Raw genomic sequence first — 12,018 nt, 5'->3', positions numbered from 1 at the left:
CTGAATTTGTCTAGTTTCAACTTCTGGTCACTGGATCTTGTTATGTTTTTATCTGCCAGACAAAAAACCCTTCACAACTGGAGATCTTTTCTCCATGTGGGAACGCATGGTATAATTTCTGTTTCATGTCTGGGTGACCTCCACTTTATAAACAGTTGTCATTCTTTTCTCAGAGAGAGGGTGAATTAGGGAAGTGAGCATTTTAGGAACACATGTGCACACACACAGGCAAAGAAGCCCGGGGAATTTCAGGAAATAGAAAAACATTTCCCCTTCTCCTTTGCACAAGGAACAGAATTTGACGTAGCTATCTACAGGGCCCACTGATTTAAAAATAACCAGGTTCCTTCTTGCCTGAGGAAGACAGATAGTTATCAGCCAGGTGTAGCTGCCCAGCAGCCTTTACATTCCACTTCCCCTCATCATGTTCACACCAGGTCATTGCATGTGCCTGTATGTGGGTGGCCCTGTTCACAAAGGCTGCATCCAGAGCCTTATCTGTCCAATGTAGGGTATGTCTACACAGCAAAAGCTGTGCACAGGTTCGGCTGCCTGAGCTAGCTTGAATCCAGCTAGCGAGGGTAACAATAGCAGTGAAGCCAGCACAGCACGTGCTTCCGAGTGGGCTAGCTAGCTGAGAACGCACTCAGAGTCCGTGCCAAGCTTCTACCTCCCCCGTGGAAGCCCATGATGCACCCTCTTCACCACTGTTACCACCCACGCTAGCTGGAATCAAGCTCGCTGGGGCAGGCTAGCTCCCGCACAGCTTGTGTTGTGGTGCCAGACCCTTAACTGCTTGAACACCAAGAGGCGAGGGACCAGACCTGAACACAATTTAATGAATGAGAGCAGAGGAATTCTGAAACTATTGAATATAAATCAATGACACATCCTCACCCACAGTATCCTGTTCCATTCTATCACCGCTGGGCGCTCAGCGAGGGGAAAAAATAAAGTGAGTGGTTCTACTCCAAGCTCCAACCACCAGATAAGCTCCTCCCTCGAAGGAGACCACTCAACAGATTGTGCTGGTGTTCACTGATGAACTTGCATGTTGGTTGGGCTCCTTGGTCTTGGCTCCTCCTCAGTGGGGCTGGAGGACATCCTTGCTTGACTTCCCCATGGTGGGGTCTGGGTGCCCTTCTGGGTTTCTTGGGCGTTGTCTTGATTGGGGGTAGACTATTGGTGGTGTCTCCCAAGGCCAGGGCTTCCAAATGAACCGGCACTCAGCATAGATTGTGCAGACCTTCATGATAGGATCCTACTTGCCCTTCCACACAGTGAAATCCAGCCCACTAGCTAACAATGGTAACTCCATCAACACCCACGGAGGTGAACATAGAATCATAGAATCATAGAATATCAGGGTTGGAAGGGACCCCAGAAGGTCATCTAGTCCAACCCCCTGCTCGAAGCAGGACCAATTCCCAGTTAAATCATCCCAGCCAGGGCTTTGTCAAGCCTGACCTTAAAAACCTCTAAGGAAGGAGATTCTACCACCTCCCTAGGTAACGCATTCCAGTGTTTCACCACCCTCTTAGTGAAAAAGTTTTTCCTAATATCCAATCTAAACCTCCCCCATTGCAACTTGAGACCATTACTCCTCGTTCTGTCATCTGCTACCATTGAGAACAGTCTAGAGCCATCCTCTTTGGAACCCCCTTTCAGGTAGTTGAAAGCAGCTATCAAATCCCCCCTCATTCTTCTCTTCTGCAGACTAAACAATCCCAGCTCCCTCAGCCTCTCTTCATAAGTCATGTGCTCTAGACCTCTAATCATTTTTGTTGCCCTTCGCTGGACTCTCTCCAATTTATCCACATCCTTCTTGTAGTGTGGGGCCCAAAACTGGACACAGTACTCCAGATGAGGCCTCACCAGTGTCGAATAGAGGGGAACGATCACATCCCTCGATCTGCTGGCTATGCCCCTACTTATACATCCCAAAATGCCATTGGCCTTCTTGGCAACAAGGGCACACTGTTGACTCATATCCAGCTTCTCGTCCACTGTCACCTCTAGGTCCTTTTCCGCAGAACTGCTGCCTAGCCATTCGGTCCCTAGTCTGTAGCGGTGCATTGGATTCTTCCATCCTAAGTGCAGGACCCTGCACTTATCCTTATTGAACCTCATCAGATTTCTTTTGGCCCAATCCTCCAATTTGTCTAGGTCCTTCTGTATCCTATCCCTCCCCTCCAGCGTATCTACCACTCCTCCCAGTTTAGTATCATCTGCAAATTTGCTGAGAGTGCAATCCACACCATCCTCCAGATCATTTATGAAGATATTGAACAAAACCGGCCCCAGGACCGACCCCTGGGGCACTCCACTTGACACCGGCTGCCAACTAGACATGGAGCCATTGATCACTACCCGTTGAGCCCGACAATCTAGCCAGCTTTCTACCCACCTTATAGTGCATTCATCTAGCCCATACTTCCTTAACTTGCTGACAAGAATACTGTGGGAGACCGTGTCAAAAGCTTTGCTAAAGTCAAGAAACAATACATCCACTGCTTTCCCTTCATCCACAGAACCAGTAATCTCATCATAAAAGGCGATTAGATTAGTCAGGCATGACCTTCCCTTGGTGAATCCATGCTGACTGTTCCTGATCACTTTCCTCTCATGTAAGTGCTTCAGGATTGATTCTTTGAGGACCTGCTCCATGATTTTTCCAGGGACTGAGGTGAGGCTGACTGGCCTGTAGTTCCCAGGATCCTCCTTCTTCCCTTTTTGAAAGATTGGCACTACATTAGCCTTTTTCCAGTCATCCGGGACTTCCCCCGTTCGCCACGAGTTTTCAAAGATAATGGCCAAGGGCTCTGCAATCACAGCCGCCAATTCCTTCAGCACTCTCGGATGTAACTCGTCCGGCCCCATGGACTTGTGCACGTCCAGCTTTTCTAAATAGTCCCGAACCACCTCTATCTCCACAGAGGGCTGGCCATCTCTTCCCCATTCTGTGATGCCCAGCGCAGCAGTCTGGGAGCTGACCTTGTTAGTGAAAACAGAGGCAAAAAAAGCATTGAGTACATTAGCTTTTTCCACATCCTCTGTCACTAGGTTGCCTCCCTCATTCAGTAAGGGGCCCACACTTTCCTTGGCTTTCTTCTTGTTGCCAACATACCTGAAGAAACCCTTCTTGTTACTCTTGACATCTCTTGCTAGCTGCAGCTCCAGGTGCGATTTGGCCCTCCTGATATCTTTCCTACATGCCCGAGCAATATTTTTATACTCTTCCCTGGTCATATGTCCAACCTTCCACTTCTTGTAAGCTTCTTTTTTATGTTTAAGATCCGCTAGGATTTCACCATTAAGCCAAGCTGGTCGCTTGCCATGTTTACTATTCTTTCGACTCATCGGGATGGTTTGTCCCTGTAACCTCAACAGGGATTCCTTGAAATACAGCCAGCTCTCCTGGACTCCCTTCCCCTTCATGTTAGTCCCCCAGGGGATCCTGGCCATCTGTTCCCTGAGGGAGTCGAAGTCTGCTTTCCTGAAGTCCAGGGTCCGTATCCTGCTGCTTACCTTTCTTCCCTGCGTCAGGATCCTGAACTCAACCAACTCATGGTCACTGCCTCCCAGATTCCCATCCACTTTTGCTTCCCCCACTAATTCTACCCGGTTTGTGAGCAGCAGGTCAAGAAAAGCGCCCCCCCTAGTTGGCTCCCCTAGCACTTGCGCCAGGAAATTGTCCCCTACGCTTTCCAAAAACTTCCTGGATTGTCTATGCACCGCTGTATTGCTCTCCCAGCAGATATCAGGAAAATTAAAGTCACCCATGAGAATCAGGGCATGCGATCTAGTAGCTTCTGTGAGTTGCCGGAAGAAAGCCTCATCCACCTCATCCCCCTGGTCCGGTGGTCTATAGCAGACTCCCACCACTACATCACTCTTGTTGCACACACTTCTAAACTTAATCCAGAGACACTCAGGTTTTTCCACAGTTTCGTACCGGAGCTCTGAGCAGTCATACTGCTCCCTTACATACAGTGCTACTCCCCCACCTTTTCTGCCCTGTCTGTCCTTCCTGAACAGTTTATAACCATCCATGACTGTACTCCAGTCATGTGAGTTATCCCACCAAGTCTCTGTTATCTCCACAGGTACCAAACATCTCAGGCTCTCTGCAGATGTTGCTGCCTCAGTTGCACTTGGGTCACGTTTTCAAAGTTTTCTTTGCAATCATGAGGGCAAGAGGCCATTACCAAAGGGATGTGAGCATTCCCAAAGAATCCCCTGCACTTCCTGAAGAAACAGGAGACTGGATTTTACCAGCTGGTTTTGGTACTAGGTGATTACTGTGGTAAGCAGGATGGCCGATTGGAGGGGGCTCTGGAGTGGGGTTCAGGAGCTCTGGGTTCAATTCTTGGCCCTTCCACTGATCTGCTGGGTGACCTTGGGCAAGTCCCTTGGTTCCTCTGTGCCTGTTCCCCATCTGTTACCAAGGGACAGTATCTCCCTGCCACTCGGAGTGTGGTGAGGATAAAATCCTCAGGAGGGTGAGGGGCTACTCAAGTACTATGGTGATGAGGGCCATATAAGGAGGAGCCATTCCAAACCATGCAGCCCTAGTGGTCTTCTGTGGGGCATTGCTTTAGTACTCTGTGCAGCGAGGGGAATACCGAGATGAAAGAGAATGCGAAGGAAATGTGATGTGTGGGTGGGACACTTTACCCCGTTATTAATAGTACATCTAGAGCATCTTCTGTCTAAGGGTCTCAAAGCACATGGACAAACTGAGCTTACAAATACCCTTGCAATTCCAGGAAGCACTAGCCCCATTTCAGTCTTGCCTCAAAGAGTGGGAGTGACTTGCCCAGTGTCACCTAGGTGGCCAGTGGCAGAGCCAAGAATAGGACTCCGCTCTCCTGAGGCCCAGTTCTGTGCTTTAATCACTAGATCAGGCTTCTTGCTTTCCTCTCCCCCACACTTGGTGGGCAGCGTAGAGAGAAGGAGCTGGGAAACCAAATATTAGGCTATAGCAGCAAACATTCAGCATCCCAGCATAGTCTCATTGTCTTGACCATTGCTAGTAGCTGGACACTCCCTGCAGGAATTACTGGAAGAACTCTATGCCCTGTGTTAATCAGCTCAGCAAGATGATCAGAATGGTCCTGTCTAGCCTTAAGGTAGATGAATCATAGGATCAGTGGATACTTCCCTGGCCCCCTACAGCTGTGGTCCTCAGCAGGCCTTGCCCTGGAGTAGAGCAGGCACGGCTCACATTGACTTTCAGAATCACAGTCAGCCAGGTCCTAGGTTTCTCGCAGCAGGGGCTGATTGTACCAGCTGGGGCCAGTGTCTCAGGTCCATCCCTAGATCCTTGCTAGGGAAGGAGACGGGGGGTGGCTGCAGTCTCCAGGAGGCTGCCTCATAGCAGCACCATCAGAGCCTTAATCTGTTGGCTCGAAGTCACAGCTGCCCGTGCGCCTGGGCCAAGAGGCGGAGGTCACTGCTGCACTTCAGAGCTGCTGGTGACATTTACTCAGTGCTGGTTTCCACCCCGCCGGGAGTGTCAGGAAGGCAGATGTGACTTTACATGCCGCAGCCAGCAAAGCCATGAAATGTCACTGCCTGTTACAACTGCTGCTCCTCTGGGGCAGAGGCTGAGCCCCGGGCAGCCAGAAATACGCCTCTGACACATGGCGGCATTGGCTGCTCCGCTGGTCTCAGCTGAGTCTCAGGTATCAATGCAATCCCGGCTCAGGGAACCTTTGAAGCCACTCTAGGGGGAGCTGTGTAAGGGGCTCCATACAAATGACCCGATTTGGGAGGCAGGGCCAAGGGACATAGCAATTTCACTGACAGGCGTTTGTAGGGCACGAGAAATTGCTGTGGGAGCAGAGATCATTCAAGAGACAGCAGGGTCGCCTTTAGGAGGCAGCGCCTTGGCTCCCTTCTCCTCTGAGGCGGGCTCCCCGCAGCAACAGGAGCTGCTGGTAGACCACCACTGCGCTGGGTGCTGTTCCTACATGGTGCTGAGGGGGAAGCTGGCATAAGCAGGTGTGGTGTGCAGAGGGAGAGATCTAGGCTCAGCTTGATCCACTGCAGAATTCACTCTGTTTCAGGGGCCTTTCACTTCCTTGTTTGCCCACCACTAAGAGAAGCCTGGGCTCTGTGAGCTGCCATGTCCAGGAGCAGGGGAGCAGAGAGCTGGTTCTGAGCTCATTTGTTTCTCTTAGCATGAGGGTGAGGGCCTCAGATCATGCCCAGTATTCAACGGGCCATTAATGCAGGGTGCGCAGGGCTGACATGATGTACCTGCACCAGCTGGGTCTGCTGGGCTTGTGGGTTTCTGTATATTTCCCTGCTGTGGTTTCCGGGTAGCCCCTGAGCTCAGCTTCCGGAGGAGTGAGCAGTAGCCTTGTCTGGGCATGACAAACACAAAGGGCAGTTTTGCTAGGTCCACGTTTATGCCAATGGGCGTGGCTGCTTGTCCAGAAGTGTCGGGCTCGAGAGGTCATCTAGTCCAGCCCCTGCACTCAAGGCAGGACTAAGTATTATCTAGACCATGCCTGGCAGGTGTTTGTCCAACCTGCTCTTAAAAATCTCCAGTGACGGAGATTCCACAACCTCCCTTGGCAATTTATTCCAGTGCTTAACCACCCTGACAGGAAGTTTTTCCTCCAACCTAAACTGCCCCAGCTGCAATTTAAGCCCATTGCTTCTTGTCCTATCCTCAGAGGCTAACAACAATTTTTCTCCTTCCTCCTTGTAACAGCCTTTTATGTCCTTGAAAACTGTTATGTCCCCCCTCAGTCTTCTTTTCTCCAGACTAAACAAACCCAGATTTTTCAATCTTCCCTCATAGGTCATGTTTTCTAGACCTTTAATAATTTTTGTTGCTCTTCTCTGAACTTTCTTCAATTTGCCCACATCTTTCCTGAAATGTGGCACCCAGAACTGGACACAATACTCCAGTTCAGTGTAGAGTAGAGCAGAAGAATTCCTTCTCGTGTCTTGCTTACAACACTCCTGCTAATACATTCCAGAATGTTTGCTTTTTTTGCAGCAGTGTTACATTGTTGAGTCATATTTAGCTTGTGATCCACTATGACCCCTAGATCCCTTTCCGTAGTACTCCTTCCTAGACAGTCATTTTCCATTTTGTATGTGTGCAAGAGAAGATTACTTGCTGTAACTGGAGGTTCTTCGAGATGTGTGGTCCCTATCTGGATTCCAAACGTGGGTGCACATGCGCACCATGTGCTGGAGCCAGAACTGTTCATGCAGTTTGGACATGGCGTGTCCGAGGCTTTAAGAGGCTGCACGGGTCAATGACGCTCCAGTTCCCTCTTACCCAGCCGTAGTAGAGACTGGAGCAGAGGGAATGGAGGGCGGGATTGGACAGTTGGGCCCACTCCTCCCTTTATGCCCTGGGGCGGGAGGGTCAGGGCACCCAAGACACTGGTGTAGCTCCACAAGACATTGCTGGCCAAAAGAATCTGATCTCACCTGTATGGGGCGGACATGCTCCAGGAGTGGGATCCACTTGGACAGTCACTTTAAGAAGAACATCTGGATATTTATTCTTAGAAGAAACACCATTTCTGAGCATTATCTTACCAGCTGTAGTTAGAATGTGTTGGCCGACTCAGCACATCAGAATATGACAATGTGGTAGTTTGCCCACAATTGTGGAGTGGGCGGGTGCCCCTGTAATAGAACAGGCCAACATCTATTATGGTATAAACCCATTAAATTCACATTGTACAACATATCTGTACACCTGCACCAGGGTGCCAAGCTACGTGCTTTTTGTCTGGATGGTGCCTTTTTTTCCATAGCAACGATGGGCGGCAGGACGGTTCCATTCATCACCTGATGGCACTGGGATGACTGGCACTAAGGTCTGGTTAATGTGAATCACTCTCCAAGTTCAGCATGCCTCAGCATGGGAGTTGGGATGGCCTTGAGGAAGACTGTGCTGATTCCCATTCCACATTTCCGGTCTTGTTCTGGAGTGGATTCACTTAACCATTTACAACAAGAGGGTCCTCAGACACTAGGAGCATCCTGTAAATAGTAGCTCTGATTCCATGGTGCCCCCTGCAAAGCACTGCAGGAAACACTTTTGACGTACAGTGAGAACCAGTGCAACAGACCCAGGGTATGGCAGTGAAGAGGAATGCTGGTGAGAAGGTTTTGGGACGGAAGAGGCTGCGAACCTCCTGCATTTCAGTACTTCTGTCTATGGGATATTGGCAACTGTGGTTTCACTCCCCTTAAGACTGAGAGCAAAGAAATGAGAATAGACCCATCTAGGTTAGGTGAGTATGTTTAGCTTCTCCAATGTCCTGTGGATGTAAATGCACAAACAAGCCAGTGGCCCCAACATGCCCTTGTGGATGTACAGCTTGAAGTCTAAAATGCCAGGACAGGAGATCATGATCTGTAAGCCTGTACATGATTGCAACACCATTAATTAGCTAACTGTGCATGTGGCATCCTGGGTAACAATACTTCAGTTGATAGATTGATAGATTGCTTCCCATTCCCAAAGGACCAGAGCCTGCAAGAAACTTAGAATCATAGAATATCAGGGTTGGAAGGGACCTCAGGAGGTCATCTAGTCCAACCCCCTGCTCAAAGCAGGACCAATCCCCAATTAAATCATCCCAGCCAGGGCTTTGTCAAGCCTGACCTTAAAAACTTCTAAGGAAGGAGATTCTACCACCTCCCTAGGTAAGGCATTCCAGTATTTCACCACCCTCCTAGTGAAAAAGTTTTTCCTAATATCCAAACGGATACATCACACCCCCAGTCATCCAAAAGGGGCATCAAGCCCTCTGGACAATCAGTGGTGCCCCTGAGTCTGAACAGCCAAGGATCCCCAGTACTGAGCCTCCTTGACCCAGCCAGCCAAGGGGAAGCCAGCTGATACTCTTCACATGCTGAAGCTTTTGACACAGGCAGGGTTTCTCCATCTTTTTCCTAATGCTACCCTCTCTTCCATACTGGGAACACCCAAAGAATCCGTGCCCATCTCTCTCACACGCACGTACGTACGTACATTCAGGAATGCATCATAGCATTCAGGAAGTCAAACACCATCATGTTTGGAATGAGCACATTTATTTAAGAGTATAACTTACAGCTTGGCCAATGTCCCAAAATTAAGGATTTCGGTCAAAGTTTATTTACAAAGTTAATAGCAGTTACTGATGTTAGGATTAATGGAGGCTGTACACTTGTGAAATCACTAGAAACCACATCTCCAGGTGCTGCAGAAGCAAATCTCCACTCACAGAGGCTGGAGAGAGCACATCTTGCAAAAAACAAATAATGAAACTGCACCAAAGGGATAAGAGGGGTCACTTGTCAAGGTGGCATTGGTCCATGTCATTGCGAGGGGATGAACTCTGACAAGGAGTTCATTTTAGCGCCAATTCAGAGCTTTACTCAGAGTCATGTGCCAGTAGCCCCCAACTGTCTAACTTTAGAAAGCATGACTCATGGAAAGAGCCATGCCTCTCCCAGGTCAGTACACACCCCTCTCCTCTCCCATTTGACTGGCTTTGAACAGAGTGCTACGGTTGTGCAGCCAACACAAGGGGGCATTATTTTCCCCAGGGCAAATGCACATCCAGCCTTGGGAGATCTGCCAGCGTCAGGAATGGCACGTCTCCATGCAGCAGAATTGCATGGGGCCAGAGGAGCACTCCCTCCATGTGACACACAGCAGGGCTACATGGTCCCCTTGTTGAGCCACTCTGGAATGGTAGAGGTGAATTTTTGCATCATATTTTGAGCTCACCTACTTTGGTGCAAATCAGGAATTACTCCACTGAAGTCAGTGGGGCCAAACCAGTACAGAACTGGTATAAGTTGGAGAACAGCCTCTCTCCTGCTTTCAGCTGTGTCTGAACCTCATGAGCAGTTAGACTGCTGACCCCTGGGAAGCTGGTTTTTCCCCCGCTCCTCCCCCTTCAAGATTGAGGATCTAGGGCGTTTGAATCATCACAGCTCTGTCAATGGAGCCCTCACGTTTCATCATTTGAATGTAAAATCCCCCCCCCACACACACACGCACACTGACCGAGAAGTAATCCGGGTTGTAACGGTATCTTACAGGGAGGGAAGGGGCATCTATAGAAAAAGCATGTTCAGAAATGTTCCAACAAAATAAATACAAGATTAAAAAAAGCTAAAACTTCCTGTGAAAAATATCATTCAAAATGAAGGCAGCATAAAGCATTACTAAAGCTACAGAAAGGAACAGGTGGGAGAAAAGGGTTGGCCTGTTTTTGTAATGCTGCAATTTCTTGGAGGAACTCAGCTGAAATCAATGGATTTACAAGCTGGGAGAGATTTAGCACAAGGGTTCCCGTTACTGGTAGTTCGGGCCCCTGAGGCATTTCTGAAGAGGCAGGGACATGGAAGAGTACGTCCAGGACCCCAGGGTAAGAGAGCTTAGGAGGCTTGGCTAGGGGAAGGTCAATAGGCTCGGTTCTCCACTTTAAATCAGGAGTGAACTCAATGAGGTCAGTGTCAAGCTCAAGTGAATGGAGACTCGGGGCCATTGACGAAATATGGCACTGATATAACTGGGGCCTGATCCTGAGACTTGCTGAGCACCCACAACTCACACCAGCTTCAGCAGGAGTTAGAGGGTGCTTAGCACCTTGCAGGAGGCAGATGGCCCATGCACAACAGTCCTTTTTGTCTTCAGAATCATTATCCAGTCTGTCTCCCCTCTGGGCTGGACAGAGCTACCAAAGGCCAAGCTGGATTCTTTCCACCCATACAACAAGCACCTTCAGCTAAGTCTCCCCTGCAGGATGAGAGAGACTTGGAGATGCGGACAGAGGCCGAAGAATCCAGCTTGACTTTCAGATCCCATTGGGTGTACGTTAGGTGAAAAAATCATCATATTTTGGCTTGCACACTGGGCATGTTTGATCTAAATATCGAGACACAAATGGCCCCAATCTGCTCCCATTGGTGTTACTCGGAGCAGGGCTTGTCAGTCTGCACAGTTACCCTCACTGCCATTGTGTGATAATTCAATTATTAGAATTTGCTCCTTAGAAAGAAGGCATTTGGGAGTCAGATAGTTCTTGATGATCAGCTACAGCAGTGTAAATCAGGAGTAACTCCATGGCAGCCAATGGAATTGCACCAGTATGAAACTGGTGGCAGTGAGAGAAGAATCAGACCCACTGGAGTGTTGCCAGAGTAAGATAGGGCTACATGAGATCACAGTCAGGCCCACTGTGTTTTAAACTCCCTTCAAAGTTCCTATCCTGAGAGGTCTCATGGGATGGCACGCTGTGGGCATAACGCCACCAACATAACTGTCCTGGAAGGGGGTGGGGGGGAGAAAGTACAGTCCCCCCAGGTAAAGTGATTCCAAGATGCCAACTGTCATAACTTCAACAAAAACGTGGCAGGTACTTTCCACATACAGGGAATTCAGACATCTCCACAGACACACACACTCATGATCTATAGCCTCGGTAATGGGTATGTATGGGCAGGTTTGAGTGAGGACTTTCAGGGGGTTGCTCTCACTGCTGGAACTAGTAGTCTGTGCCCAAGCCATCTTGTGCCCAACTGGGGCTTACTGGGAAGGCTGTGAGTGTCCAGTCCATTCAAAAAGATGCTGCCAGAGCAGCAGCAAAGTCACATTCTAGGACCTCTGGCAGACATTCGTGCTGAGAGGGCATACGGCTACCTTCGCAACGGGGCCCATTCCTGACATCAGTGACAACTCGCCTATTGCCTTCAATGGCAGCTGAATCATGCCCCAGAAATGTCTGTCTTTTACTGATTTAACCTTGGTTTATACTGTTCTAATTCAACTAATAATTATTTAGAAAAAAATCAAGTTTGGCAAATGATTTGGCCATGACATGGTCTGTGCATTTCTTGGGGGAGTTCTGAAGGGCACTGTGGCAGAGAAGGTCTTGGTGAGTGTGGTGGACATATAAAACTGGGTCAGTCCTATAGGAACGCAGCACTTGGAAACAAGAACTTCCCCCAGGGGTATTTAATAGTGCACATGCTGTCACA

This window comes from Natator depressus, chromosome 4 (genome assembly GCF_965152275.1).
Source record: "Natator depressus isolate rNatDep1 chromosome 4, rNatDep2.hap1, whole genome shotgun sequence".
NCBI lineage: Eukaryota > Metazoa > Chordata > Testudines > Cheloniidae > Natator > Natator depressus.
Note: the sequence above shows the minus strand (reverse complement) of the source record.